Consider the following 6177-nt stretch of genomic DNA (forward strand, 5'->3'; position numbering starts at 1 on the left):
GGAGTTTGCACATTCTCCCCGTGTCTGCGTGGGTTTCCTCCGGGTGCTCCGGTTTCCTCCCACAGTCCAAAGATGTGCAGGTGAGGTGAATTGGCCACGCTAAATTGCCCGTAGTGTTAGGTGCAGGGGTATATGGAGGGGAATGGGTCTGGGTGGGTACGCTTCAGCGGGTCGGTGTGGACTTGTTGGGCCAAAGGGCCTGTTTCCACACTGTAAGTAATCTAATCTAAGTAATCTAATCTAATCTAATCTAATCTTAAAAGAAGTTAATTGACTCAAAATGGTAACTCTGTTTCTGTCTCCACAGATGCTGCCAGACCTGAAGAGAATTTCCAGCAAAATCAGTTGTTATTTCCAATTTATCGTTCTAAAATTCTTTGTTCACCAATTCAAATACTTCATTAGTGCGCTGGATTACCTGTTGTCCAACAAATGGAGCAACATAGGCAAATATATATCCTTCCAAAAAAGTTATAAAATAGCACTTGATTGGCATCTTTCCTACCAGCCAATATAAATCCAAGCCAGTCAGTGAAACACAAAAACCAAAGAAGCATATTCCTTTGGGGATAGAGTTTATTGACGACTCAGTCTTACAGCATGTTCTACTCCTAAGTATTTCCAATGCTCTCTCTTTCTTGGTCTCTCTCCATCTTTTTTGGGCTCAGACAATTAATAGTACCATCTGGTTCTTCTTAACATAAACAAAGATATTAACAAGGTTAACAATGTGATTACACAGATATTAACACTACCATCCTCTCTCATTAACCCATTGTTGTTGTAGTGCCTACTGTCACCATCTCATCCAAATTCTGGCACCAAGAAGCAAAAGCATTGTTCTGAAGAAACCTCCGAAGTTCCTCTGACAGTCAAATACTATCTGACCTGGATATCTACCAGAGTTACTCCAATGCCTCATGGTCAAATACTGGAATTTTCTGACAGCATCATTGGAGCATCATTCTTTTCGAAAGGGTCAGTTTGAAAATAGCAACAGATAATAAGACAGTAACACACTCATCACTTGTCCACTAATTGTTCCAATAATAGTTATAAGGCTCGGTTATAAAAGCAAGATTTTATAACCTTCAGTGACATAATCATATCCAAGAGTTCCTTAAATGAAAGATTAAAATGGCGAGGAACTGTACTTGTGTCTTAACTCAGCATTGTCAGTCTGAAAATTGAAACGTGATTGTGTCACCTTTGAAGTCACCAAGTGGTGCCTGCTTGTTCCAAATCCATTGCCTGCAATGGGAGCATTGGCCAATTCAGAGTGAATGGACATAAAATGAGGGGCATTGTGAGCTCAGGGTAGAATGTGGAGTTGGGCCATTTTATCAAAAACACTGTCCGAAGCGAAATGAGGAGTTGTAGTTTTGTCAAGCATGTTCTTGCACACTGTGCCTCTCACTTCAAAGGCTATATATTTTGTCGACAATTGTTTTAATTCTCCAAGTGTTGTTCAGGCAAACATTCAGCGCAACAAGTATAGGCATTTTATGAAGTATACCTCTCCACTCTGCCCCTCCTTTGTAACCTCTCCTGAAGCCCCTCCATTGTACCTTTCCCCTCACCTCCATTGTGCCCTCTGTGCCACTGTCCCTGCACCCCTCATATCTGTTCCTTCTCTGCCACCCTTTCTTGTCCTCTTCTCTTGTGTTCCTTTCCTGTATCCTCCCTTAAGCCGTCTCCTGTGTCCCTCCTCTGTGCACCCGTCTCCCCTGCTCCACCCTGCTGCTTCTTTTTTGGAGTTAAAACCTGCAGCTGGAGAATGAGAGAGGCACAAAGTAGACCCAATACACAGGGCACATTGATATAGACTTCTGCGGAGGATGTCCTCACCTCATTGCAAGCTAATAAGTGCCTTCAGCTGGGAAGGATAAATGAGTCATGGCTGCAAATTCAAACGTACATCCCTGGTGTAATTCCAGGAGCCACACACCACCTGCATTGATGGAACCAGGCTCCTTCCTGTGGTAGCCAAACAGGCAGCACAATGTCAATAGGGCAGTGCAAAGAATAGATGTTATTCCAACCCCATCTTGTAGTGGGATTGAGTCTTCCAACAATATTCTGACAATTAACATTTATCAAGAAGGTCCCCTGAATAAATATCTAATTTTGTGCATGATTGGATGTTTGCAGGACCATGGATGGTTAGAAATTCTTTTTGTTATTACAGATGTTGTTTAACTAGTTTCGAGGGAACTGCTGCTCATGGGATGCGGCTGTGCGGTTTGGACTGAGATGAATTAAAAATACTGGAATGCAATCAGTGACAACTTATTTTAAAAATACCAGAGGGCAGGGATGATGGTGTCATTTTAGCTGAGCTACAGACACTGAAACTGATATTGTACAATTGTTACTTGTCAAGGATCTGCATAAATTGAAATAAGCTCGCAGCTTTAACAACAGGATTCACAAAAGGAAAAGAGAGAGAGAGAGAGATGAAAGGTAAACTGGCTATGGTACTGAGGTAGAGTGAGCCACCTAAGTCAGGGAGAGGGGTGTGAAGAAAGACTTTCTCACCCAGAGGGTGTAAGGAATCTGGAAAGCACTGCCTGGAAGGGTAGATAAGGAGAGTAACCTCCCAACCTGTAAAAAATGCTTGAATGAACACTTAAAATATCATGACATTCATGGCCATGGGCCAACTGTTGGTACATGGAGCTTTGGAGTACAGATTCGATAGGACCTTCTGTACTGCACAATTCTAAAATTAATGCAATGTCAGGCGCTATTTCTCACAATAATAGCTGTTTTGAATCCTAGAATCATTTTCATTTCAACCTTAATATAGACTCCCATTTCTTGCGAGGTGGGATGGAGGGGAATTAAAAACAAGAAATGGGAACTGTATTTCAAACTCACCGGATACCAAACCTGCCACCTTTCTCATGGTGGGGGTTGTAAGCTCTATGGCCAGCAATGAACAGTCTCGAAGAGGCTTGGAGTTCCTCTGAAAGGCCCAAACACCATCCCTGGGAAATGAAAACAAAATGTTCAGAGGGAGCTCAGAGTGAAAGCCCAAGTCTTGGTGAGTTTCCAGGCTCGGTAATCTGGCAGAAAATTAACCTTAACGAAATTAAAAAATGAAATTAAATCTATGGCACTGAATGATATAGGGTCAGATGATGTGGAGTCTGTATGGATGGAGTTGAGGAACCACAAAGGCAAAAAAACCATAATGTGAGTTATATACAGACCTCCCAGCAATGGTCAGGACCAGGGGCACAAGATGTACCAGGAAATAAATAGGGCATGTCAGAAAGGCAAAGTCACAGTGATCATGGGGGACTTCAATGGATTGGGTGAATAATGTTGCCGGTGGATCCAAAGAAAGGGAATTCAGGATGGCTTTTGGGAACAGCTTGTGATGGAGCCCACAAGGCAGCAGGCTATTCTGGACTTAGTGCCATGTAATGAGCCAGACTTTATAAAAGATCTTAAAGTAAGAGAACACTTTGGAGGTAGTGTTCATAATATGGTAGAGTTCAGACTGCAGTTTGAAAGAGAGAAGGCAAAATGGATGTAATGGTGTTACAGTTAAATAAATGTAATTACAAGGGCATGAGAGAGGAACTGACGAAAACTGACTGGAAGCAGAGCCTCGTGGGAAGACAGTAGAGCAATCATGGCAGGAGTTTCTGGGTGTAATTGAGGACACAGTACAGAGGTTCATCCCAAAGAAAGGAAAGATTATCCAGGGGGAGTAGACAGCCATGGCTGATAAAGGAAGTCAGGAAATGTATCAAAGAAAAAGAGAGAACCTATAAAGTGGCCCAGAGCACTGGAAAATCAGAAGATTGGGAAGACTACAAAAACAAACAGGATAACAAAGAGAGAAATAAGGATCAAATATGAAGGTAAGCTAGCCAGTACTATTAGATTAGATTACTTACAGTGTGGAAACAGGCCCTTCAGCCCAACAAGTCCACCCCCCTTCATTTACCCCTTCACCTAACACTATGGGCAAATTAGCATGGCCAATTCACCTGACCTGCACATCTTTGGACTGTGGGAGGAAACCGGAGCACCTGGAGGAAACCCACGCAGACACGGGGAGAATGTGCAAACTCCACACAGTCAGTCACCTGAGGCAGGAATTGAACCTAGGTCTCTGGCGTTGTGAGGCAGCAGTGCTAACCACTGTGCCACCGTGCCACCTATTAGAAATGATAGTAAAAGTTTCTTTCAATATATAAGAAACAAATGAGAGGCAAAGTAGAAATTGGGTCGCTCCAAATTGATGTAGGAAGGCTCATGTTGGGAGATAAGGAAATAGGTGAAGAACTTAATAAATACTTTGTGTCAATCTTCACAGTGACCTGGAGAAGAACTTGCAAGTGATGGTGTTCCCATGCAAGATAGTGCCCCTATCTTCCTAGCTGGTGATGTTTGTGGGTTTACAAGAGGCCTTGGTGAATTTCACCTGCAGAGTTTTGTCAAATATGTGATTTCTTGTGAAACAGGACACAACAATAAATTCTAGTGTGTAGTGCTGGAAACGGATAGCAGGTCAGGCAACATCAGATTCCTGCTGAAGGGCTTATGCCTGAAATGTTGACTCTCCTGCTCCTCAGATGCTGCCTGACCTGCTGTGCTTTTCCAGCACCTTACCGTCAACTCTGATCTCCAGTCTCTGCGGTCCTCACTTTCTCCTACAACAGTGAGCTCTGTTAAAGGAGTTATGTCAGTCCACTGATAAACTAGTTGGTGTATCATCCTGCTACATTGTCAGCATTTCAGTCTTATCCATGTTTACCTTAGATGTTGTTTCTCAGCGCTGGCTGTTGATCAACATTAAAGCAATAAAATATTTAGTTTGCACCTTTTAGGCATTCAGGATTTCTTAAAGTGCTTAGCAGCCAGGAGATGCTTTGAGAAGTGTCCCGAGTGATGTAAAGAAAGAAGCACAACATTTGTATACAGCAAGATGCCACATATGACAGTGTCATCAATGGCCCGCTTGAATGTTTGAAACATCCCTGCCTTGTATTGCCTTACATTTTTATAGTTTAACACCTACAATTAGAGTAACCAGGCTTGTATCAAGAGTCCTGATGAAGAGTTAAGCCCAAAACATCCACTCTCTAGCTCCTCAAATGTTGTCTGACCCACTGTGCTTTTTCCAGCACCACACTTCATGGACTCTGACTTCTCCAGTATCTGCAGTCCTCACTATCTCCTATCAATACTGTCTTGCCATGCCATTTAGCACAGACACATAGTCAGGCAGCCCACCCTTGTTGGCAGCAGGCCTCAGTCCAATGCAGTCTTTGCTCAGTGTGGTCAGAGGCAGGATCCCCTGCTTTAGACAAGTAAGGAACCAAATGGCAGACAACACACAACCTATCTTGACACTTTCTACTCTACCGTGGGCTATTTTGCACCTAGAGTTAGAGAGATGCAGAGGAGGAAGATGAGAGTGGGTGGCACAGCTATTGCTGTTGGTGTGGGTGGGAAAGTTTTCCATGTGAGTGAGCAGCTAGTTCAGAGGGTGTGTAAGATTAGCGGTGTTACAATTTGGAAAGGGTGGCAGCCAACGTGGAAGATGTCACATGCATTAGTGAGAGTGGCAGAGCATGTGCCTTTATGGAAGGTGGGTGCACGAGCAGAGATGAAGTGAAATTGAGGTATCAGTGAGCAGTGATGGCACTTACCCTGGAGGGTGGAGAAGGGCACCAACTTTCTTCCTGCAGTGCTGGGCATTCCTTCAGATGGTGGAAACTGCTTTAACATGGGCAGCGGCCCAGGACCAGATCTGGACAGGACCTGGTCTGGTGTCATTGCCTCCACTGCTGGGCCTGGGGGAGGGGAAAAATCCCACCTTCGCATCAGCAGGACCTCCAGGACCCTGCTGAGGAATTGTTCCTGTCTGCCATTCCTGGGACAAATGTCAGGATCTGTGCAAAGAAGCTCCAGTCTGTCAGTGCTCGTCAATGGCCTTTTCAACATGGCTCCGGGTGCCATAATCCCCAGTGAATGGCGAGGTGCTCCAGGAACGGTGTGATATCAAGATGGGGCTGAAATAGGGCGTGGTCCTTGCCGTAAAGGCTCAAACGGCAATTAAAGTGGCAACTTTGGTAAAATACAATGAAAAAACTTGCTCGGCGTTGTGGTGAGAATCACTTCACCAAATGTTGCTTGACTTACACTTAGCCACAA

The 6177-nt window shown here is 44.1% G+C and overlaps 1 long non-coding RNA gene across 1 annotated transcript; it reads right to left on the reverse strand.

Annotated features, from left to right (window-relative positions):
* Nucleotides 1-574: 574 nt before the first annotated feature.
* On the reverse strand, nt 575-5926 carry LOC148149567 (uncharacterized). Its single transcript, XR_015757599.1, has 3 exons — nt 5673-5926; nt 2881-2990; nt 575-694 (listed from the first exon to the last, which is right to left on the reverse strand). It is a non-coding gene; the product is annotated as an uncharacterized LOC148149567 (long non-coding RNA).
* Between the last annotated feature and the right edge of the window lie 251 nt (nt 5927-6177).

This window comes from Chiloscyllium plagiosum, unplaced genomic scaffold (assembly GCF_037043375.1).
Source record: "Chiloscyllium plagiosum isolate Xiang-an unplaced genomic scaffold, Cpla_swu_hap1 HiC_scaffold_7, whole genome shotgun sequence".
Classification (NCBI taxonomy): Eukaryota; Metazoa; Chordata; class Chondrichthyes; order Orectolobiformes; family Hemiscylliidae; genus Chiloscyllium; species Chiloscyllium plagiosum.